Raw genomic sequence first — 24,792 nt, 5'->3', positions numbered from 1 at the left:
AAGCATGATCCAATCCTCAGAGAGCAGGTGTTGGAGCAATAGGAGGAAACCCTCTTAAACTTCCAATTCTTTATTTACTCTCCCACTCTTGCTATAGATAGAAACTTTTGCCTTTTATGTGCAGCCTTTTGCTCATTGTGCCTGATTCAGTTCAGCAGCACTGTCATCAATAACATCCATTGTGTGTTGTCACCCACACTGATCTGTGGCTTCACTGACTGAATCAGGCGGATGGAGCAGGCTAAGAGTAAAGGGAAGGAAAATCTTCTCTCTGCAAATAAATATTTTGATAGTCAACAGTAAAAACAAAGGAAATATGGGGAGATAAGTATACCAAGAATGATCACTTTAGCATAGATACAATATTTTTTTAAAACAACTTTGCCAGAATGCAGGGACTGGCCTTTAAAGAGAAGCTGCCACGCTGGAATGGAAATTAATTTAAGATCAGAATACGTGTTCAGTGCCCCCAGTAAGCAGACTCTGATGGCAGTTCAGCACAGGAATGAGTTTTAACTAACCTTTTAAAAATCCATTCTTCCCCATGGATTTCATGGGATTCTTGATACGAGTGATGCAAATGCAAACCAGGAAATGCTAAGGGATTTCAAGAGGGGGAAATGCACACAAAGATAAATTTAAACTGAATTCCCTCCAGACCCGGTTAGTGCTTTTGGCACATTTCTAGCTTAGTTCAGTTTTCACTGTAGCGTTGGTTTTGCAACTGACCTTTTAAATCCCAGTGTCTTGATATGAATTGCCAGGACCGGCAATTCATTACTAAATTTGTAGTTTACCTGCAAATATGTTTTGTCTAGTGTAGAATTTGTCTTTTCCCCAGACTATAGGAGCTCTTAATAGCCACAAAGATTAGGCCCTGAACCTGCAATGGGATCTGTGTAGGGTGGACACTATGCCTGAGCGTAGTCCCATTGGTGTCTGTGGAATTTCATTCAGCCAGGGACCACCCACAAGGATCTAGTTAGACGTCCAGTGCCTTAGGTAGGAAGGATGCTCTTATTATTAAAATATAGGAATGGGAGTCGACAGGTTTTATTCCTGGTTCTGCCATAGACTTTCTTCCATAATGTGTGCATTGGTGTGGGTTGTTTTTCAAGCCTTTAGGGTTTATGCTTACCAGTTTTCCTTTTCAGCCATGAAGGATAAAAACTTCTTTTTAAAATAAAAACTGAGATTTTCACATTATCACAGGACTCGGGGAGCTGGGCTTCAAGAAACACACCAAATATTATTTAACAGGCAAACCTCACAGACATGAACAGGCTCCCAACAAAATTATCACAGCTGCATCCTGCGTGACTCTCTGTGTTTGTCAATAGCATTTATCTACTTCAAAGAGGTGGTTGTGAAGAAAAATTAATGAATATTTGTAAAGCTTGTGTAATCCTCTGATAGTAACTGCTATAAAGGGGCAAATTATGTTGCTGTTATAATTTTGAAATATTCATATGACAGTAGTGCTCAAAGGCCCTGATCAGGATCAAGGCACCAAGTGCTGAGTGTTGTACAAACACAGATAAAGAGACAGTGCCCACAGGCACATGTAACTTAACCTTATAGCAGCCCTATGAGTAGGAAGGTAAATACTCTGATCCCCATTTCACTGGAGTAACTGAGGCAGAGGTTTCGATGGCTTGGTCAAGTCCACAGAGGGAATAATTGACAAGAGGTAACATTTAAAATGTGCCAGATTTTTAAAAGTATTTAGGCACCTACCGATGAAAGTAGTTGCCTAGTGGGATTTTCAGAAGTGGCTATGTATCTATCTGCATCTTTGGCTACCTAAATACCTTAACAAATTTGACCCTTAATGATGTGAGAGTCTTAGGGCTTGTCTAGACAAACAGGACATAAACCTACAGTGTCCCAGCCTGCCGCACGGTAGCCATCTGTGTGGACCCCGCTGCCATGCATTAAAAATTCCCTAGTGCGTGTTGACGTACTTCCGTTTCAAAGTGGAGTAGATCAAAACCCACTAGGGAACTTTTAGTGTAGGGTCCATACGGACAGTGTGCGGCAGGCTGGGACGCTGTAGATTTCCATCCCAGCTGGCCATGTACCAACAGGTTGTTTAGACAAGCCCTAAGTCTGCTTTTTAAAAGCTCCTTGGGTACTTACAAACTTAAGTCAATGGAACTTAGGCTCCTGTGGGCCCAAGTCACTTTTTAAAAGGGGACTTAGGCTCCCAAGTAATTTAAGTGCTTTTGAAGATGTTACCCCTGGCCTAGATTTGAGCTCAGGAGTTTCTAGTTCCTTGGCCACTGGACTGTACCTCTCTCAACTGTTTAAACACAGCTATTTCCCTCCTGATAGTAGAGGCTGGTTGTGCTTTGTGCTATTAATGAAAGAGCGATAGCTCCCTTTAGGTGAGTTTTCAGTGATATTTATTGCCTAGCATATCAGAGACTTTATAACAAGCTGCTGTGATTCCCAGGCAGGTTTGTGAAATCTCTGTTAAATGGGTCACTATGCATCAGACAACATAAACAAGTTCAGTGCCGCTTCTTGGAAGTGGTAAGAAAAAAAGGCTTATCATGATGCCTGTCCGTGTGTGAACTGCTGTTTGAAAAAGACCCCATGCATAACTCCTAAATGTTCAGATCTATTCAACTAATATTTTTTTAAAACTCACCAGTCTTTTAGTGCTGGACTAATAGATTTAGGTCACAGCCTGTCAATTAACGTGACTCAGCTGTGTGAATAAATGAGCGCACTTGATCGTGGTTTGAATTTACACTTCCAAACGTCTTAAGAGGTAATGAATATTCACGGTCTCCCACATGCTAGGAGACCTGAAATGGAGGCTTAGCTTCCCGCAGACCTGGATCTGTCTCCGCACGCGTTGTTACAGCCGTGCCATCTTAGGATGCTGGAGGACGGCATTGGTAATAATCTTTTTTTTTTTTTTGAAATGTCACTAGTGGGAATGCAAAAGAATGGAACTGCTGCCTTTGAAAGCCAGGTAGGGTTGCCAGGTGTCTGATTTTTGACCGCAATGCCTGATCAAAAAGGGACCCTGGCAGCTCCGGTCAGCAGTGCAGCGGGGGCCTGGCGCTAAGGCAGGTTCCCTGCCTCCCCTAGCTCCACGCAGCTCCCGGAAGCGGCCACCAGGTCCCTGCAGCCCCTAGACACATGGGCAGCCCGGGAGGCTCTGCGTGCTGCCACTGCCCCGCAGGCCGGCTCTGTACCGCCCATTGGCCGGGAACCGCGACAAATGGGAGCTGTGGGGGTGGTGCCTGCAGGCGCGAAGGCAGCACACGGAGCCTCTCTGTCCACCTATGTGTCTAGGGGCTGCAGGGATCTGGCAGCTGCTTCCTGGAGCGGCAGTAAGCGCCACTGGGACCTGGCACCCCAGACCCTCTCCCACGCCCCAATCCCAGCCCAGAGTCCCCTCCTGCACCCAAAATCCCTCCCGGAGCCCGCACCCTCCCCAACACCCTGCCCCAGCCCCGTCCTGCACCCCAAACCCCTTATCCCTGGCCCTACCCCAGAGTCCTCAACCCCTGCACCCTAACTCCCCGCCCCAGTCCAGTGAAAGTGAGTGAGGGTGGAGGACAGCAAGCGAGGGAGGGAGGGGGGATGGAGTGAGTGGGGGCGGGGCCTCAGGGAAGGGGTGGGGCCTCGGGGAAGGGGTGGGGCAGGGGCGGGGCAGGAGTGTTTGGTTTTGTGTGATTAGAAAGTTGGCAACCCTAAAGCGAGGTTACATCTTGCCGTATTAATGCTGTAGGACAAATTTTCCTCTCAGCACCACTCTATTTGACTTTAAATGGCATTGCACAGGTGTAACACAGAGGAATTTGACCCTATATTTTGTAGACATGTAGGGGTGAAATTCAGTCCCTGGGCAGAGGCAACACAAGAGCGATCCACTACTTAATAGGGCAGCTACTGCTCAGCTCTTTCTGAAAACCAGACCTCACTAAGGTGTCTCAGGCTGGGTGCTCCAAGATGACTCATGGCTTTTGAAAATCGGGTATGATATAAACACTGTTCGTAGCCCTTTGGGGTTGATCAGGATTGTAAGCTCGTTGGGGGGGAATGTTTTTTTTGTTCTGTGTGTTCAGCATCTTGCACAATGAGGTTCTGCTTCATGACTGGGGCCTGTAAGCATTACCACAAAACAAATAATAAATCTTATTAATATCTTGCTTCTGGACACATCCCAATGTCTCTCCTTTCACCCCTCTACACCTCATGCTCCTGTTTCCTGTTCTTCTTAAGCAAACTCAAATAATCAATTTATTATAAAATTCATATCTGAACAAATCTTCCTGCTCATGAAATCACGTTGACTGAGTGACACTAGCATGTGGCAAGGGACTGCTATGTATATTTTGCACTTTCCATCAAAGCTTAGTCTTTGGGGTTTTTTTAAGAAGACGTTGCCTTAAAAGGCCAATTATGGCTCCCTGTGCGGTGGTTTTCAGATCTGGAAATCTGTGCTCTCACTAGAACCCACTGATGGAATATTTATAGGCTAAATTCATCCCGCGTAGCAATGGGCACAACTCAGCTGGCTTCAGATGATCAAATACGTTTCACTTTGACTGAGCCTTGTAAACATGGGGTGAAGTCCAATGAGAGTTTTGCCATTGATTTCAACCGGGCCTGGATTTCAGTCATGCTCTTTACTGGCATACAGAAACCTGATCTAAGAAAAGCTGACAACGGATTTGTTGGGGGAGAGGGGTTTGTTTTGTGTTTTGGTTTTTTGCTTGAAACAAACAAAGGGACTCCTTGCTAGAGCTCCTTGGCCAATCATCTTGAAAGATCTGACATCAAGGTTGCTGGACAAGAGGAAGGGAGTTGGCTCCATTAGGGAACTCTTAAATGAGAAGGAAAAAAGACTAGAACACCCAGGCAAAGTTCTCCTTGGTGAGCTGCTTTCAGTGCCCTGCACATGCTGGGCCTGAGTTCCAGCTGATGATAAAGTCAGAGGTGACCGGGATAAACCAGAAGGTATGTGGGTGAGCTGTAAAGGGTATTGAGTTGCAGTGACAGGCTCAATACATGACCCTCAGAAAGCTGCTGCTGCTCCACATTTCCTAGTCTGGAAAAAAAAATGAGAAGTACATGATTTGTTATCAAAGCTGAACAGATTATTAATGCGCAGACAGACATTTCAGACATTTCACCGATATGTCCGTGCTGTAATCCCAGAATCCCTGATGCCAGAGAACAGTTTATGGAGCCCTGTTTCTTTGTGCTGAAAACAGTTATTAAAAAAAAGTGGCAAGATAGTTTCTAAAAGGGCGGGGGGGGGGAGAGCTCATTTCCAACAGCACATTTCACCGAAATCAGATGCTGCATGCAGAATTGTACCTGCTTCAGATGTGGGGATAGCTCAGTGGTTTGAGCATTGGCTTGCTAAACCTAGGGTTGTGAGTTCAATCCTTGAGGGGGCCATTTAGGGATCTGGGGCAAAAATCTTTCTGGGGATTGGTCCTGCTTTGAGCAGCAGGTTGGATTAGATTACCTCCTGAGGTCCCTTCCTACCCTGATATTCTATAATTCTAAGGTGAGGTAATATCTAAGTATCACCAGCCATTGATGGATAATTTGGACCATGGTCAGAATGTGTCCATCTGAAAAAGGCAATGAATGTTCCGCAAAACATTTGAGCACATGCTTAAATCCCATTGAAGTCAGTGGGACCAAGGCACATGCTTATAGATAAACATGTGTAAGTTCTTTGCTAAATAGGGATGGCTTTAAATGTTTACAGCTGAGCACGCTCTTAAGTGGGACCTTAACCCTCATGGAGAAGACCTATATGATGAAGTAGCATCCTCTATGATTTTAATAGGATTCTATAGAAAATACTTAAAAAACCTCTAGAAATTAATAGAAAATTATAACTTTTCACTATTTTAACCACCATACAGAATTCCACAGCAGGAATAAACTTCTTTATTAAATTCTAAAAGCGGGTGCATAAAAAAAAAACTTACCAATTCTGTTCAGTGCCATAGTACTTTTCCGTAAGGGAGGTTAATTTATTACTTGATTCAATTTTATTATCTGTAAGACGAGCAAAGCAATAGAAGGAGGTCATGAAATCATCTTCATTAAAGAGGTTCAGGACTAGACTAGATGCTGGCTGTCAGGGATGGTGTAGAGATTATATCAGTCTTCTCGTGATGTAGCAGAGGAGACTACATGACCTAGAAATAGTCATTTGTAGAGAGCAACAGAGGGTCCTGTGGCACCTTTAAGACTAACTTTAGTCTTAAAGGTGCCACAGGACCCTCTGTTGCTTTTTACAGATTCAGACTAACACGGCTACCCCTCTGATCATTTGTAGAGGTGATTCTAGGAATATGCCAGGCTAGAAAATAGAGTAAGGAGAACCAGAAACTACTGTCCCTGGGAACATGGGATTTGATGCTGCAAGGTGCTGATCACTCTAGTCCTGAGCCAGCAAACCACTTAACGGTAAGCGCATGAGTAGCTCCACTGCCTTCAACGGGACTTCTCATCGCCCTGATGTCAGAAACTCATCCCCATTCAGCAGATCACTTAAGCACATGCTTAACTTTGAGCAGATGCTTGCATGCTTTGCTGGATTGGGGCCAGACTGCTCAGCACTTTGGAGGACTGGGCCTTTAAAGCACAGAACAACATTGGGAAGCTGCAGATCCCACTGTCCTCAAATAAAATGGGCCGTATATTTTCCAGCAGGGTTTCAGTCAACACTGGAAGATCAGACGCATCCAACATTCAAGCAGAGTGTTCAGATGACGTATCTGCTCTTGGCACAAACGTTACCTGTTCTTTGGCAATGACTTTTGATGCATCAGGTGATCTTATTGCCAAAGGGCCACTTTTTGTCACTCTGATCCCAAACCACTAACCCATTGCCAAAGGGCTTTCAAGTATATGGATAAAATAAATGGAAGTACAGAGCGAAGAGAAGAAAGTCTTCTTCGCTGGATTACTTTGAAAGGCTAAATTGCCTTTTTACTTTTAATAAATAAGGACCCTTTAAAATCCTCTTTAATCTTCTGGCAAAGAACAATCTGAGAGCTCTTGGTCACACACACTGCAAAACAAAAGATGTAAAAAAACGAAACAACCTTTGATGCAAGTCCCTCCATTTACGTACTGGAATTAAATCTCATCTATTAAAATAACACTGTCATAGAAAAGATGCATTTGTCTGTCCCTATTGTCTTACTTTGAGTACATAGCATCTAAGATAACCTTCAGATATACTTCATGATTTCTTAATAGCTATGTTCTTATAAGTCAATGAGCAATCTGTGCAATCAAAATAACCACGCAAATGATTTACCCTGAGAGTGGTATGCAATTGTCTGATTACTGTTGTTCACCTAAATCCACAAATAGGATGAACTTTGTTACTCTGGCAGTATTTTAACTACAGGTATAATGACACAGTCTACTCAGTGTATGTCTTCACTACCGGCTGGATCGGTGGGCAGTGATTGATCCAGCGGGGATCGATTTATCGCGTCTAGTCTAGATGCAATAAATCAATCCCCAAGTGCTCTCCCGTCGACTCCTGTACTCCAGCTTGGCGAGAGGTGCAGGCAGCAGTCGACTCAACCCGGTGAAGACACCACGGTAAGTCGATCTAAGTACGTCGACTTCAGCTACGTTATTCCCGTAGCTGAAGTTGCGTAACTTAGATCGATTCCCCCCCCCTCCCATTGTAGACCACGCCTCAGTCATTTTGCAGTGATGTCTGGAGCAGACTTAGTGAGTTTGGAGAAATAAACCCAAAGAGTCTCAGATCACCTCTGTACTTTTCAAATGTTCCTGCTAGGCAAATGTTTGTCTCTGCAATAGCAGAAGTCCTAAGGAGGTAAGTGTGCACCTTATTGTTGCAATTCTTGTGAATGTAAATTCCGACTCTTGCTTTAACATTAATATACCTAATGAGTGAAATCCTTGCCCCACTGAAGTCATTTGCAAAACTCCCATCACTTCAATGGAGCCAGACAGTCACCCAATGAGAATAATGGATAACCATGTAATATACAGAGCTAAATTGAGCTCTGATGTAAATGGACATAAATTCATTAAAGCCAGTTGAATTGGACCCATTGACATTCAGGTTGAATTTGTAGAATCACAGAAACGTAGGGCTGGAAGGGGCCTTTGGAAGTCATCAAGTCCAGCCCCCTGAGCGGAGGCAGAACAAGATATACCTAGATCATCCCTGACTGGTGTTTGTCCAGCCTGGTGCTTATAAACCTCCAGTGATGGGAATTCCCATCATTAGGTTAGATATTAAGAAAAACTTTCTAGCTCTAAGGGTAGTTAAGCTCTGGAATAGGCTTCCAAGGGTGTCTGTGGAATCCCCATCATTGGAGGTTTTAAGAACAAGTTGAACAAACTCTTGTCAGGAATGATCTAGGTTTACTTGATCCTGCCTCAGCACCAGGGGTTGGAAGTGATGGCCTCTCGAGGTCCCTTCCAGATGACCTTTCTGTTATTCTATGAAAAATCTTACTAAAATCAAGATATATCACATCTGCTTCCACCCATCCGCTTGTCACCCTGTCAAAGAAGGAAATTAGAGAAGCAAGGTGTGTGAGCTAATGACTTTTATTGGATGAACTTCTGTTGGTGAGAGAGACAAGGAAATTAGGTATGATTTGTTCTTGACAAATGCATGCTGGCTATTCCTTATAACCCTATTATCCATGAGGTGCTTACAAACGGATTGTTTAATAATTTGTTCTAGTACCTTTCCAGGGATCAAAGTTAGGTTGAATGGTCTATAATGTACCAGGTCCTCTTTGTTCCCCTTTTCAAGAAAAGGTTTGCCCTTCCCCAGTCTTCTGGAACTTCCTCCATAAGTTCTCAAAGAGAATTGCTAACAGTTCTGAAATAGCTTCAGCTAGTTAAGTATCCTCGGATGAATTTCATCAGGCCCTGACAATTTGAATACATCTTACATATCCTCTGTGGATCAGGGACAGAGGGGCGCAGATAACACACACTCTGAAAAGTGGGTTAAACGAGGATGCATTAACAGTAAACAGAAGCCTACCAATATATTGTGACAATTTATTGCAATGACGCATTCATTACTCAGTACAACACAGCAGGTGTTATGAGAAACGTCAGATCTATATTTGTCACAAGATCTGCCTAGTTACCTACAAACATTCAGCAGTAATCTCATGACCCTGGCTGTCTTTTTAAATAGCTTTTCCAATATCCACTTTTTTTCACTTGTTTCCGAACAAAAAATAGGGTGTTTTTGAACCTAGCGTTCGAGGTGTTGCGTCTCGTTGCCTGCTTTTTATGACCAGACTCAGACATTGCCAAAGCAACGGCTTGTGAGGTGCAGCTAATTTACACATCAATGGGGATGTTCAAAAGACGGGAGTTTTCAGATACTTTTGTGATTTTTTTAGAAAACAAAGCTTTGAGCGGTATTTTTTTTATAAAGACTCATATTATTTGTGATGACTAAATGGCTAAATCCTGCGGTCCCTAATCAGTGTCTGTCTAGGTACTTAGAGGGCCTACAGCTTCACGGCATCTGATGCCCAGATGGACCACCTGAAATCAATGGAACTAAATACCTTTGAGAATCTGGGCCTGAGTCCCTTAAAAGACATGAAGGGCCAGATCCTCAGCGGATGTAAATTGACTCCTCCATTCCTGTCACTGAAGCTGGGTGAATAATTCACCATGGTTAATTTATCTGATGACTTTTCACTTCACTTTCAGTTCTCAATTTGTCAGTGAACAGACTCATGCTGGTTTCACACTGGTTTAACTCCACTGGCTACAGTGGAGTTACTCTTCATTTTCGTTGCGGTAGGGAAGAGAATCAGGCTCCTGGAGGCTAAATGCTGCTACCCTTCAGAACACTGCTGGTTCAGAGAAGGAAAAGACGGCCAGTTTCTTTTTATTCTCTCATCTGTAATCCTCTCGAGATGGAACTAAGAGCTCCAAAGCATTAACGCCCCTTTGGAGCTGGATTTGCTTACAGTTCCTCTCCGAGAGCGGGTTTTGGAAAAGAGTTACAATTATTGTGGGGGGGAAAGAAAGGGAATAAAAGGTTTCTGGGGGGGATTTTCAAAATGTCAAAGGGAGTTAGGAGCAGTTTCCATTGACATGGGCTCACTACTGCTATGGCTACATCATCTCCTTCATGATGATGATGATTATTATATGGACTGTGGTAGCACCTCGGAGCATCAATCATGGACCAGGATCCCATTGTCCTGGATGCGGTACAAAGACAGAACACAGAGATTGTCCCTGCCTTTACAATCTGAGTAATTCCCTTAAGTGCTCTCGAAAATCCCGTCTTCTGTTCTTACGTTCTGAATGGCCCATCTTCTGGGTATCTTCTCCCTTTGGATAGGACTCTTCTCCCAGGACTTGAAACATGCACTTGGTTCCTTACTGTGACCAACAGGAAATTTCCTCAGGCAAAACTGAAAGCCAGATTTGAATTTGCAAAACATCCGGTGAGGTTGAAGACTCAGGTCCCAATCCTGCAGTCAGCTCTGCACCTTCATGGAGCCCATTGACTTCAGTGGGGCTTTGTGTGGGAGCAGAAAGCTATGCAGCGCTCGTTGCAGGATTGGAACCTAACTGATCGGTCACCTCCTTCTTGGGAGGGGAGCAGAGGTGAAAGTAAGCCGGTCTGGTCCGGTGTACCGATATGCAGGGCCGGCTCCAGGGTTTTGGTTGCCCCAAGCAGCCAAACAAACAAAAAAAAAGCCGTGATCGCGATCTGCGGTGGCAATTTGGTGGAAGGTCCTTCGCTCCAAGCAGGAGTGAGGAACCATCCGCCGAATTGCCGCTGAACAGCTGGACGCGCCGCCCCTCTCCGAAGTGACCGCCCCAAGCACCTGCTTGGTAAGCTGGTGCCTGGAGCCGGCCCTGCCGATATGAAAGTGCTGACCGTACCGGCTGGGCCGCTGATGGCAGGGGGTGTGTGTGGGGGGGAGAGCTGCCCTGGGGCTCCAGTGGTGATTTAAACAGCCAAGGGCTCCCAGCTGCCGCTGTCTACTGCACCAGTGGCTGGAGCCCTGGGCCCTTTAAATCGCCACCAGAGCCCCAGGGCTCCCAGCCGACGCCGCTGCTACCCCGGGGCTCTGGAGGCGATTTAAATGGCCTAGAGCTCGCAGCCGCCGCCGCCGCCTACCGTGTCAGTGGCTGGCGCCCCGGGCCTTTTAAATCGCTGCCGAACGCAAAACAGAACTAAACAGATGCACAAGGCGAATGAACCCAGTTTGGAATCACGGTGGCAGGCTTGAAGAGAACTCCTAAACTCATATTGACAATGAGTTCAGTGTGCTTAGAGGTGGGTTTGACTTTAAAAGATTGGGACTGACTCTGAACACAAGCAGCCCGGACACTGTAAAATCAGCTAGCGAGCAGCCAGCAGAAATGCTGGTAGATGGGTTAGAGTGATCGCTGGGAGGCTGCGGCGGTGGAAAGAGAAGGAAAGATTTTCTCAGACAACATCAGCAGAAAGCTCTAATGGCTCAGTGGCTCAGCACACAAGTGATCAATGCATTCAACATCAATTCCTTTTTGCAACAGTCGGTACTTTTTTCTGGGGGTTAGCATGACTTTTTACCTCTATCCAGCAGTCCCCTGTGGCCAGATCTTGTTGTCCTTACTCATTCCTGACTCAGGGAAGTCAGGAGGAATGAAAACTGCCTGAGTCAGAGCTGCAAGATTTGGGTCTCTAACTTTTCAGGGTTTAGGGCGAGGTTTTCAAAAGCGCACAGCATTGGCTAACTCCACTCCTATCAACGCCACCGCCTTTGGCTTCAGTGGGAAGACCAATGATGAGTGCTTTTGAAAATTCTTTTTTTTAAAGGGCAAACGCTTAAATATTGGCCAAAAAGAGGAGGAAGTATATAAGTAAGCACTGCCCAAGTGCATTGTGGGAGGAGGATGTTATGTTAGTGAAGATTAATGTATTTGAGTATGAGACTTGTAACTACTACACAGCCAGGGCAAGGTCACAATATCAGGTAAAAGAAAATGGGCAGAGATGCAGTATCCTGTGGAATTTTAAATGCTAAAAGCTAAAGAAACCTTGGTTATGATATGCCTGGGGAGGAGAACATTTAAAAAAAAATCCACATATTACATTGGCATTGTGTCTATTTCCCTCACAAGTTAGATCTAATTCATTGGTTCTCAGGTTGTGAGCTGTAGCTATCCGTGGTCTGTGGGCCTCTGTCTGCAGAATTAATCCTTTTGAGAACCGTGCAGGGGAATTTGGGAGAGCAGGTGGTCCATGGGGGCATCTGTCTCTTATCAAGTGGGCCAGGGAATGAAAGTATGGGGAACTATTGATCTAATTAATCCTAAAGCTGCCATACACCATCTATAACTAGAAAACTCAGCAGTGTTGTCATGTGGAAAAAAAATAGAGGTGGACCCGAATCTAGAACACAGGATCCTTACATGACCCCGGTCACCACCCCAGAAGTTTGAAGAAGTTCTGATCTGGATCCAGCTGAAGGCTCATGTCTACAATAGACTCATCCAAAACTCTGAACCCAAGTTGCACATTTGGTTCCTGTTGGTATAAGACAGATAAGGGGGATCTGACTGTGTGTGCTGGCATTCTGGAAAACATTGGGAACCTAAATAAGGGAAGAGAGGGGATTTAATGACTCAGTGGAAAAACAATGGGAAAAATAAGTGTTTTCCCTTGTGAATGTTATTAGCTGAGCAAATTCTATTTGGGATTTTTTATTCCCTTAGATTTGTCCTTGAAGGGCCTGGCTCTGATCTCACATTGGTATAATGTTGGTGTAACTTCATTGGCTTCAGTGGTCACACCTGATTTCCACCAATGTAAGTGAGATCCGAATCAGGCTCGGAGCGTCTCTGCTAAAATTTAAATAGCTCTGCCAGTAATGCTTAAAATTCCAAAGCCCTATTCCCAAAGCAGTTACGTAATGTCGATACAGAAGAAATGAGGAGATGATTAAACCCGCTTTATAAAGGCTCTTACGTAAGCCATCAGAACAGCAAGAATCTGCCGAAAATCTCTGCCCATCCAAAGATTCTCCTCCCTGCTCTGCACCGAGTGGAAGAAGATGGAAATGTGCGTCTCCTCTCCTCTGCCAAAGATTACCCTGGTGTGGGGGGAATCCCCAGTGAACGTAGATCTGTTGCATCCAGCTCCTGCCATATCCCTGGCATAAGGAGTGTTTCAGAAGTGAGAGTGGGCCTGGCTGGAGGGTGCTGTGCATTTTATTTATGGAGTGAAAATAAAATAAGGCCCATTAAACATTGCTGCTAAGATAAGAAGCAGCATTTGCAGTGTTTCCTTAATCAACACTTTATCTCTATGTTCTCGAGTGTAAATTTTGCCCTTTCAAAGAGAAGGAGTAATAGACATACTGTGGCTTTATTGCTTGGGTTACAGTAGCGTCAGATATATATCAGCACAGAGATTGTGTGTCTATAATTGGAAGTGTTTACATCCAAAGCAGAGTGTGTATTATTATATGCTGAGATTCTCTGATGAGAGGCATTATACAATCTGAGTGCAAAGCATTATTTATTACTATCTCATGGTGCCACTGAATCTTTCATTCTCTTCGGGGTCCTATGCTGCGCCCATCATTGTGTTATGTGGATAAGCCAGGTCCTGTACATTTCAGAGTTTCATAGAGTTTAAGGCCAGAAGGTATCTTTAGATTATCTGATCTGATCTCAGGCCATCAATTTTCACCCAGATAAAGAGCTTAGTAAAATGTTTTTGGTAAATTTGCTGGAAGATGCTGTTTTGGGGTAACTGAAACCATTTGCAAATTTGGGACAAAATTTTAATAGAAACTGATTTTTTTTTATTTTAGTTTATTTTTCAGTTCGGCTGCCAAACCAAAAAATCAATTATTCACTCAGCTCTACCCAGATACTCCTATATTACACCCCAAGACTTTAGCTAGACTAGAGCATTTCAGCAGGAGCGGCGCCAGGGTTTTTGCTGCACTAGGCAGCAGCGCTCCTCCTCTGAGCATTCAGGAGGCCGGGGGTCCTTCCGCTCCGCGTCTTCGGGGCACTTCAGCGGTGGGTCCCGGAGCAAGTGAAGGACCCGCCGTCGAATTTCCACCAAAGATCCGGAGTGGAAGGACCCCGCACCGCTGAATTTCCGCCGAGGGTGGCAAAATTCCATCCCCCAAATCCTGCCTAATGGAAGCGCCGGCCCTGCATTTCAGCCTTCAGGAAACTAAACTGCCACAGGCAGAGAACAGAAGAAGGCAAGGCCCCCCAATGCCTGAGGCCCCAGGGAGCTGGTTAGGTGAAATATGCCCAGATGACCCCAGCAGTTGAAACCGACTCCATGCTTCAGAGGAAGGCAAAAAGAAATCCAAATTCCCAGCAAATCTTAACTGGGGGAAATTGTTTCCCACCCCAAATCCGGACATTTGTATGTCTATCTTATTTCCAGACGTAGTAACTAAATCCAGATCAACACAGAGCATCTGCAGAAGACATACCACTTGTACAGCACAATGCAGGTGCTCCTCATCTCTGTGGATGTTGACCCAAGGATCTGGACCTTTATGTTTAGGAATGTGGGATTAACTCCACCACGGGGCCTGATCCTGCAAGGTATCGAGAAGCATCTGAAGGCAACGGGAGTTGAGCATGCCCAGCAACTCACAGGATCAGGCCCTCAGGGATTGTTCCGTGAGCCTGATAGTAGCACTGATGTGATCTGTTGTTATAGCGATAGTATCTCCTGCTGTATTATGTCAGCGCCCTGTTACCATGAGAGTATGAAATAGGACCAGTCTTCTGCATTGCCAACATTTCTGAGCCACAACAGAAATGACTGCATGTTTCTGGGGTGCCTTTTAGGGTACAACAGGTTTTCTTAGGAGTGGGAGATGGACTGGAGGCATGCAAAGCTGAACAGTCTTGTCACTCATACCTCAAGTTAGAGGTCGGCTATGTAGTTATGCAGGGTACCCTGCACAGACCTTAATGTGGCCCAGTTAGCCAAGTGCAGCCCCGACTTCAGTGGGTGCAACTCCTTTTGACTTCACAGGGAGATGTGCTGGTTTACTCCAGCGCAGAATTTAGTCCGCTACACTGAGCACTGAATCTGATCAGTGATTAAATCAATATCTAAGGACCAAAATCAAGAATGAGACAAGGACAGCTAAGGACTTTCTTGGAGTGGAGATGAGAGCAAAGATTTCAGCGTTTTGGTTGGAATAAAAAGATAACACTTTTCCCTTATAATGTGTCTTGTTGGGGAAGTACAAGATAATTGGGCCTCAGACACAGCAGGGGTTTTCTGAGGTGCCTTTCAGATGAGATGATGGCTAATAATTACATGAAAGAGCTACAGCGTGTCTACCTTTATTATCCCACCACAGCACACACAGTGCTACTACTAGTGGGAAAACGACACAGAGTGCTAGCAAAAGGCTTTGATTATAGGGATGAAAGAAGTTTTTTTCTTGTTTTTTTCCCCCCTTAACTTGCTACTTGTTAACTCCTGTATTTGACCCAGTGTTGTGAATTATGCTGTAGTGTTCAGGCTGCCAATCAAGTGAAGGATTTGGGAAGATATGTTTGTATCTACACATCTAAGCTGATCTATCCGCATTGTATATCTACAACAGGAGACCCTGCATTTGCAAGGAGGTGATTTGAGTGCCTCATCCATCTCTGTTCTCTCTTATCTGCCTATCTCTGAAGTATCGCTGCACAGATCTCTTGAGTAAACTGAAGTCAAAGTCTCTGCTATGCTTTATTAGGTCGTCTAAAGCAGTGGTTTTAAAACTTTTTTTCTGTTGACCCAGTTGAAGAAAATTGTTTATGCCCGTGACCCAACGGAGCTGGGAATGAGGGGTTCAGGGTGTGGAAGGGGGCTATGGCCTGGGGCAGAGGGTTGAGGTGCGGGGGTGAGGGCTGCAGGGTGGGGCCAGGAATGAAGGGTTCAGGGTGTGGGAGGGGGCTCTGGGCTGGGGCAGGAGGTTGGGGTGTGTGTGTGGGGGGGGTCAGGGCTCTGGGCTGGCGGTGCAGGCTCTGGGGTGGGGCAAGGGATGAGGGGTTTGGGGTGCAGGAGGGGGCTCTGGGTTTGGGGGGAGAGCCCCGTGGCCCCCCCATTTAGGAGCCGGACCTGCTGTTGGCCGCTTCTGAGGCACAGCACGGTGTCTGAACAGGTAGGGACTAGCCTGACTTAGCCGGGCAGCACTGCCAACAGGACTTTTAACGGCCTGGTTGGTGGTGCTGGCCAGAGCCGCCGCGACCCAGTGCCTTCCATTCCGCGACCCAGTACTGGGTCGTGACCCGCAGTTTGAAAACCGCTGATCTAAAGCATCAGAGTCTAAATCTATTTTTTTTTCTTTTTTTGGACTTCAAGCCATACTCGACTTGAGTGCTGTTGCAGGTGATTCACATGTACCTTATAAACTTTAACTTAACTAAATGACCCTACCTGCTGCAGATGGAAGCATTCATCACAGGCTAAGTAGATCACTTCCCCTGGTGCTGTACGATAACATAGATGTGCTCTCATACAGTGCCTTTCATCCAAGGATCCGAAAGTGCTGTTGTGGAAGGAATGGGAAGGGATCAGACAGGACAGAAGTAAGCATTGGGAATTACAAGTTATAATCCCATAGTTGCCACTGGCTTCTGTGTTCACCTTTCTGGGCCTCAATTTCCCTCTCTGTTAGATGGGCATAAAATACTTTTCTACCTCACACAGGGGTAGCGAAGCTTAAGGGACGTGTTAAGATGCTCAGAAGAAAGCATCGTTTTTTCCACTGTTAGATAGCATGCAGTAATTATAAACATATGGGTCCTTATTTTGAAAAGTGGCTACTATTTTTGAGTACCTCAGGTTTTGGGATCCCAGCTTTGGGCAGCTGTTAAAGTCAAAGAGAGCAGTGCTGTTCCCTACAGCTGAAAATCAAGCCCTACAAATCAGCTAAGATTTTCAGAAGTGACTAGTCATTTGGAGTGCCAGAGCTGAAATCCCTTAAAGGGGGCATCATTTTGAGAAAGTGCCGAGCGTGCGTCTTCTGGGAATTGGGCCCTTTAATGTACCTCTAGCTGGATCCCTCCCAAAATTGAAGGACTCTAAATCTCTAGCCACTTCTGAAAATTGTGACTGTGGTGGTGTCTGAGGTGTTCTGAAACACTGGCCACTCTTCTCCCTTTGCATCTTAGTCCAGGATATTGAGCATGGAAAATCAGCCATGAATATGACTCTAGAGTAGAATTTTCACAATTATTCAGGTGACTTGGGAGCACATTTGAAAGTCAATGGGACTTGTGGGGTAGATTGTCAAAGGTACCAATGACAGGGGTACAGGGGTAAGCATCTAAGTCACCTAGGCACTTTGGAAAATTCCACCCCAAAGAATTAGTTCAACCAATATCTAAGGACCAAAAGTAAGAGTAATACTAGGAGAGCCAAGGTCCTTGGTGACTTCAAGACAAGCTCTCATAGGATAATTCACATAGAGAACTGGGACTACGGGGACAGAAGTCATCAACACACAGATTCCCTATGGAAATCCACTCCACAGCACTCACAGAGGTACATTTCATTTTTCACTCAGATCCTGTTCACATTAGGCCCTGCAATCATGTTTTGAATGGTTTTTCAAACATGGCTACAGCTTAACACACTTGGAAGTAGCCACACTAAACAGGGTTACATATCAGGTTGTGAACCTGCGCAATGGATCACCTAGGGAAGCAATCCCTCTAGCAGAGAGGTGGTTTCATTTGCCACTATTGTTGGGGAGAGGGGGAAGCAACCCCTGTCTACAATGGGTATGTAAGTTCCACAACAGTTTTGCATCCAGTACAAGTCCTAAGACTTTATTCTCTCAGGGTTAGATGATGACACACCCTGCAAGGTTCATCCTCAAAAATATCCAAATCAGACATTAGGGTGTGGTCAGATTTGCCTGGATATGTGTCATGAGGAGTTCATACATATTAGGGCACAGGGTAACATCGACTTTGATAAGAGCACAGGTCCTCATGCCTAATTACGCTGTGTTCATCGACATGACAATAGCTTCTCTGCACATAATTGCCAGGGGCAGTTCAGTGGCTTCTCACCTTCCCTGGGGAGATTTTACCTTGACACATGTTCTTTCTCATTCTGAATTTTGGCTGTCTTAAAATCATGCACTGGCTGGTGTTAATGTTCTGAGGTGTCGATCGGCATTTCTCTGGGGATGCCATATGCTCAGAAGAGAAAGCCCAGAGGTGGGACTGATGATGCCCTAACGTCCCTTAACTCTATCAGGGGTAAGGCTCATGAGAGAGTCCCTGGAAGTAGGTGTTGAGTGGGGCACTTCTCTCAACAAGACGTGGATAGATGACAAGATATAGTTGCTCAAATCTGAGCCCTAAGATACCAGTACCAGGATAAACTTATACACAAGAGGAAAGTGTGATTTTCGCATTTGCTTCAGTAGACATGTTTGCCCTGGAGAAGCAGAGAGAAGAGAAGCAGAGAGAGATGGTGTGTGTGGGGTTTTTTATTTGATTTTGTAGAACATGTAAAATAAGTTTTTTGGATAAAGAGTTTCCAAACTCAGGATATCTAGACTGGTTATGTGTTGTTAAATTAACAGCTGCGCAAGTTCCATCTGATCAGAGGGGTTTTTGGTTTTGTTTTGTTTGTATTTGTTTCGGGTACCATGGTACGTAGGTGACAACCGTGGTCAATTCATTGTTGGGGGAGCAGATTTTGTCTTGGGTAAATGTCCCATTTTGGATGATCCCTGCCTCCTTCTGGTCCATCCTCGTGTTGCACCAATCCCCCCCTTTGAATGCAGTGAACATGGAAAAGGACCAGGTGGGGTTTCCATGGCAATGGGCTGCCTCCAATTAGTTGTTAATGAAGTGAGGGTTGTTGATGAAGTAAGGTCCTTACCAATCTCCTCCTTGAAAATCCTGAGCCACTAACCAGTCTATTGGTCAGTCAGAAGGAAAAATTCCTTTCCCTCCTTTTTCTTGCACTGTGTATTTTTAGAAGCTCTCAGTCAGTGTGTGTCTGTTGTTATAGCTGTCATTGTTGCAGAAGACTGTAGAGCATGCCAACTAGGTACAAATCAGCCAGGCTTGGCATTTCTAATAGCTTTTATGTAACACTGCGTAATACACCCAGTTCTTTTTACAAGTCAGTGTACAAGCTGAAAGCCTGCTGTAGTTTTGCTGCCTAATGTGGAATGAGATTCTTTAGGATGAGACTCTTTTCATTCTGGTGATTAAACTGAGTTCATTGTGAGATAGAACCAGGGACAGAAAACATTTGCTTGGTTTTGGGACATTCCTGGAATACACCATTTGCCATGGATACTGAATCTGTTTTAGGTACATGTGTGGTCCCCTTTACTGTAGAATACGAGTAGCTCCCTCTCTTTAATGCAGCATCCTCACAACAGTCATGATAGGGTAGGACTGTTATCCCCATTGTACGGATGGAGAGCTGAGGTACAGAGAGACAAAGTGGCTTGCCCAAGGTCACACTGGAAGTCTGTGTCAGAGCAAGGAATTGAACCCACGTCTCCTGAGCCCCAAGCTAGAATCTGAATCACCACAGGCATCGACTTTCCAATGTGCCGGGGGGGTGCTTGACCCCTGGCACTGCCACAGACCCCAACCCCACTCTACCCCTTTCTCCAAGGTCCCGCCTCTACCTCGCCTCTTCTCACCCAGTTCTGCCCCGTCCCCTCTCCCCCTAGAGCCTCCTGCACACCATGAAACAGCTGATCGCGGCAGGCGGGAGGTGCGGGGAAGCTGATGGGGGGGCTGCCAGTGGGTGCTTAGCACCCACCCTTTTTCCCCCTTGGGTGCTCCAGCCCTGAAGCACCCACAGAATCAGCGGCTATGTGAATCACCATTTGTCCTTTCTTAACTGAGCACTTGCAAGGCCGACAAGCTTGATGTTTGACTTGCTTTAGCAAATCCATGCTATTCACATTCAAAATATCTTAACCTGGCTAAGATCTTGGAGCCTGATCCTGCAGCTCTCTAGTCCCTTTTACGTTAGTAACATTGACTCCGTGGCATGATCAGTAATTCCAGTCTGGGTGAACTATGGCCTGTTGTCTCGGGAACCAGATTTTTACTGGATGTTCCATGTGCTGCTACGCAGTTTGAGAGGTTTTGTTTGAGTGAGAATGGAGGGATGAGTATGTCAGCTCAAAAGTGAATGTCCTACACAAGGGTGGGCAAACAGATTTTTGAAAGATAATCCTCCAACTACCTATCACCTCCCCTGATCCTTTCCCTGGTCCTAGATCCAAAGTCAAATAAATAATTTTTAAGGTTATGAAATACAGGCCTGTCTCATCTTACGCAGGGGTTCCGTTCCGCGGTTAGCGCATAAAGCAAAAATCGCGTATAGTCAAAATTACATTGAGTTGAATGGCGGGCAGAATCACCCGCACTACAAGTACAGTATTAAAATTGTTATTTTTCTCTTTTTGTTTGTTTATTTTTTGTTTTTGCCGACTGCGTAAAGCTGAAATCGCACATGTTAAATGCGCGTAAGATGCAACAGACCTGTACTGAAATAAGGATCTCCCTCCCCTCCCCATTTTCCCTCACCTTTCTGACCAGTATCCCCATCCACTGTGCCAAAACACTCCCCCAAAAGCCTGTTTGTTTTGGTATTTCCAGGGGGCCCCAGGAAGAGAAATGCCAGAAATGTTACTAGAAATCCTATTCCTGAGTGATTTCCAGCCCATTGTTACAAATTCAGGCGGTCTGGCTATTTCAAATAGGGATTCAGATACATAGATGCTTATCTGCTGAGCCTTTGCTAGTGCAGATGAGTTCTCAGTTGCTTTTATAAGTCTGCATCTTTTATAAAGAAACCCCCACGCCACAATCTTGGGACTGACTCCGGTACATGGAGCTTTCTGGCATTATGCAACTCGGCCAGTGTTTGCTTTCCATTATGAATTCCTTGTGGGATTGCTGTATCTTGAAAGATTAAGAAGTAAGAGGCAGGGACAGTATGTTTCTAAGCCATATTTGCAAACTTCTGCAGGTGGGCAGTCACTGTACTCAGAGTAACATCAGGATGAAAGGGCAGAATGGGGAGAGTCTGCTTTTTGGAGAACAGGATCATTCGTTACTCTTTTCTGAGTAGACAATTTGTTCTAGGAGCCATGGTGGCTCTGGTGCTTGAGAGAGAGGCCAATCAGGGGAAGTGGGTTCTAACCCTGACTCGCCCATGGACGTCCCTTGTTATCACTATGAACTGGCTATCCAAGGACGGAATGAGCCATGGAGATTGTAGTTACCTCTCACCCATGTTAGAGGTGATACTGCTAATTCAGGATTGAGTAGGTCAGTAACCGAAGACTTGCACTGCTGCAGCCTGTACTGTACTTGTCTTGGTCTCCAGGGCTGCCAGTCCAGCCTCTTCCATTAGCACTAGATGTACGCCAAAATAAATGTAAAATAGACTTGGGTAGTACATGCAATATACGGGCTAGATTTTCAGTTGGTATAAATCAGCATAGCTCTACTGAAGCCAATAGAGCTATGCTCATTTTAACCAGCTGTGGCTTTGGCCCTATGAATTAACAGAGATATAGAAAAATGCTAGAAAGCAAAATAAGGAAGGCTTGAGTTTACTCTAAAAGGCTAGAGACATAAGTAAGTAGACATGCTTATGAGACTAATGCAAGAATGACACGAATATTTCAGTAGGTGCAAAATTATCCATGTTGTATGGTAAGGATCATCTTTCAGTGTCCTGAAAAGCTATGCAAGGGCAAGGCACAACAGGAACAATTTCTAGAATGATGACACCCTTAAGAAGTGAGTTTACAGTCCGCACATTCCTCCTTAGGCATGGAACCAACTCTCAGAAGAAGTTCGTAAAGCCACTCACCTGCCCTTTTACAAATCACTCCTTAAGTCTCACTTGAAGCACTGGAATGGGTTCCCTAGGGAGGTGGTGGAATCTCCTTTCTTAGAGGTTTTTAAGGTCAGGCTTGACATAGCCCTGCCTGGGATGATTTAGTTGGGGTTGGTCCTGCTTTGAGCAGGGGGTTGGACTAGATGACCTCCCTGAGGTCCCTTCCAAACCTGATATTCTATGATTCTGCTGTGATGCCTACCGAATACTACCACTTGCTAACAGTGAGGCAGATGGTGAGTTGAGGTTGCTCCTGATTGGCTTATTATGCTTATGATTTCTACACGGAGGCCCAAATCCATCCAAGTCAATAGGAATCTATTAACTTCCTTGGGCTTTGGATCAGAATCACAGCTGACCCATGCAAAAATGTGCTGATATTGCTGTGACTATCCTACCTCTCTCCTCGCTGTCTACCTCCTCGCCTGCTGTATCTTGCCTTTAACTAAGACTGTAAGCTCTTTTGGGTGGGGGCTGTCTCTTGCTGAGTCTTTACTGCCCTAACACTATAGAGCCTTGACATGGTTGGGGCCTCTTGACACTACTGCATTACAAGTAATACATAGTGGATCCCATTCTGCTCTCCTTTCTACCAGTGTAAATTGGATGAAACTCCTTTGAAGTTTAGGATCAGCTGTTGCTTCAGCATTTCGTCCAGGCATTGATTGCTGTGGCAATTCATAGCCTCAGAGACAGGTAATGGAAATCCAACTCTTCCTAGCTTTACATCCGTTTCCCAAACTGATATATTGCCAGATTTAAGTTGATTCAGACAGAACAGATCCCTAATTATGTCTCTTGGGGGCCTATGTCAAATCTTTTTAAAAAGTTCATAGTAGGGATTACCGATTGTATTCAGAATGCTGCATGTGTGTGCTGGCTGTATGCTAATAAATATTAATGAAGTGTGACTAGTGTATTTTAAATAAGAGGTCAGATAGTCAGCTGGTGTAAACCAGTGTAGTGCCATTGAAGTCAATGGAACTATATCGATTTGCACCAGCTAATGATCTGGCCCAGTATTTTCAATATCTAGTAGTTCTGTGCTTGCTTCAGGCAGTGTTTAGATTAAGACAAAGAGGGCGTGTTTTGTATATATAACCGTGAGAACTCCGTGTTTTAGCAGGTCTCTATTTTGCCATTACATTCAGGACTACTGGGAAGTCAGACCATCTATTAGAAAGAAGTGATCTCTGGGCTAGTTCTGTTTCACTAGTTTGTTTTGTATTTTTGTAAACCCAAACAAGTTTCTTTAGACCGGGATGTACAGAGTGGCCTATTGGAGTTAGTTGACTATCAGTAGGCATTGGGTGGCTAATTCTCTTAGGCTCCTTTGATTCCAGCTTTTGAAATAAAAATCAGATTATCTCTGGTATCAGATTGGCAGTCAATCAGAATACCGGGGTGTGTCCAAGGTCGCTGGGCAATTTATCCCACACTTCCTGAGAACAGGGCCCAAGGAACCCATATGTTCTCCAATTGCTATCACCGACGCACATGAGCACCCCGCAAACATTGATGGATTTACCCTCATAGCACCCGGGAGAGGCAGGCAAGTACTATTATTCGCATTTCAGAGATGGCGAACAGAGGCACTGAGAGATTGAGGCAGATTCTACTCTCCCCCTTTACTCAAGGTGAGTGGTACCTCAATACACGAGCCACTCTGTTGAGTTCGATGTGCAGCAGAATACTACTTCATGGGAGCAAGGGTGGAGAGCCTAGCTGTACATTGACTCGCCCTCGGCCACACACATAACAATGTAGCAAAGCTGGGAGTTGAATCCAGTTCCTTGGAGCCTCTGAGCTTCTGAACCCCAAAACCACCCTCCCTTGTTTACTGTTTAGCCTTTGGTTTTATTATTGAAAGAAACCATCCAGCCTTTCTGATTAGAGCTCTCCAGCTTTGCTCCTGCTGTGTTCGTTCTCGAATCTCAGCAGTCCCTTCCCTAAACCCTCCATTTATGGGAGTGGCTGTAGAATTCAAGTCGGCTGGGATGTAAATATTCCTTCCTAATGTTTTCTAATAATGTTTTTCCTGGTTTATTCTCATGAAAAATTACCTTTCAGCATCCTAGGCTGTAGTATTAAAAAAAAAATCATTCACCAGGTTGCTGCTGGGCTGAATTTCTTTTCTTCCTGTTTATTTTTTATTTTTATTTTTTAACTATACAGATAAAATAACTACTCGGGCAAAAACATTTGGAAGACTGTAACCTTGCTGTCAACATCTGTAAATGTGGCAGTAATTCAATTATTTCCGCCTTCTCCAATTTGCTACAGTCCAGCCTAGTGAATAAACAGTGATGGGCGGCATACGTGGAGTGAGCTGGGAGCAGTTTAGATACACAAGTCAATAATCAAAATGCAAACCACACCAGATCCAGGGGAATTATTTTGTTTGCTGGCCAGCATCACTCAAAGCACTGGCCAGAAGGGATGTTAAATGAGCAGCATAAGCACCCCTCATCCCCCCCCCCCCCCAAGAGCTCCATGGCTTCTCAGGTCATGTTGCTGGACCCAAACTGAGATGACACATGTTCACAGCCCCACTGACCCCACAGGCCAGCCAGGGCAGTGTCTGCTCTGAGGGGGACTGTGCTATCTAAAACCAAGTTATATCCATTTAACTTCCCAATGTGGGGCTGCAACCCCCCTTCCAATGATAAAATCTACCGGAGAGGTCCCATGGGAAGGGAATCTTGGCAAGGTCCCCTTCGTGAAGCTTCTCTTACATTGTTCCATGGAGGGGAGGGTTTGTCCCCTGTGGGACCAGCCCACAAATCTGGAGGCTCAGCAGGAGGTTAAGGCCAGGTGCATGGAGGCCCGGTGCTGGCTTGGCAACCCTAATGCTGCCCTTCTCCCTCAGACTC

At 45.1% G+C, this 24,792-nt stretch overlaps 1 protein-coding gene across 1 annotated transcript in view; it reads left to right on the top strand.

The window, feature by feature from the left end:
• The window catches only part of RAB11FIP4 (RAB11 family interacting protein 4), a 211,142-nt gene that overhangs the window by 19,718 nt on the left and 166,632 nt on the right, over positions 1-24,792 (top strand). The gene's annotated exons all lie outside the window — the stretch shown is intronic.

Source organism: Malaclemys terrapin, chromosome 13 (assembly GCF_027887155.1).
Source record: "Malaclemys terrapin pileata isolate rMalTer1 chromosome 13, rMalTer1.hap1, whole genome shotgun sequence".
NCBI classification, from domain to species: domain Eukaryota; kingdom Metazoa; phylum Chordata; order Testudines; family Emydidae; genus Malaclemys; species Malaclemys terrapin.
This window is presented reverse-complemented; position numbering and strand designations above follow the sequence as displayed.